Below are 978 nucleotides of genomic sequence, written 5' to 3' on the forward strand. Positions count from 1 at the left end.
AGGTATAAAATGTACTACTGGTAAACATATAAGATATACTACCTTTAAAGGTAGAAGATATAAGATATAATACTGTTATAGGTATAAGATATACTATTGTTAAAGCCATAAGGCATACTTCTGTTAAAGGTATAAGATATACTACCTTTAAAAGTATAAGATATACTAACTCTAAAGGTAGAAGATATAATACTGTTAAAGGCATAATATATGCTACCTTTAAAGGCATAAGATATGCTACCTTTAAAGGTAGAAGATATGCTACTGATAAAGGTATAAGATAAACTACTGTTAACGTTATAAGATACACTACCGTTTAAAGTATAATTTTTGTAACCATACACAAACTACTTAGATCATACTTATTATAAACTTTTATCAAGAGATAGATCTAAGAGTAGGTTGGTATAGAATCTGATGGGTGGATACATAACTAGATCTAAGGATAGGTTGATATAGATTCTGATGGGTGGATACATAACTAGATCTAAGGGTAGGTTGGTATAGAATCTGATGGGTGGATACATAACTAGATCTAAGGGTAGGTTGGTATATAATCTGATGGGTGGATACATAACTAGATCTAAGGGTAGGTTGGTATAGAATCTGATGGGTGGATACATAACTAGATCTAAGGGTAGGTTGGTATAGATTCTGATGGGTTGGATACATAACTAGATCTAAGGGTAGGTTGGTATAGATTCTGATGGGTGGATACATAACTAGATCTAAGGGTAGGTTGGTATAGAATCTGATGGGTGGATACATAACTAGATCTAAGGGTAGGTTGGTATAGAATCTGATGGGTGGATACATAACTAGATCTAAGGGTAGGTTGGTATATAATCTGATGGGTGGATACATAACTAGATCTAAGAGTAGTTGGTATATAATCTGAATGGGTGGATACATAACTAGATCTAAGGGGAGGTTGGTATAGAATCTGATGGGTGGATACATAACTAGATCTAAGAGTAG

This window comes from Limulus polyphemus, unplaced genomic scaffold (assembly GCF_000517525.1).
Source record: "Limulus polyphemus unplaced genomic scaffold, Limulus_polyphemus-2.1.2 Scaffold2129, whole genome shotgun sequence".
Lineage (NCBI taxonomy): Eukaryota > Metazoa > Arthropoda > Merostomata > Xiphosura > Limulidae > Limulus > Limulus polyphemus.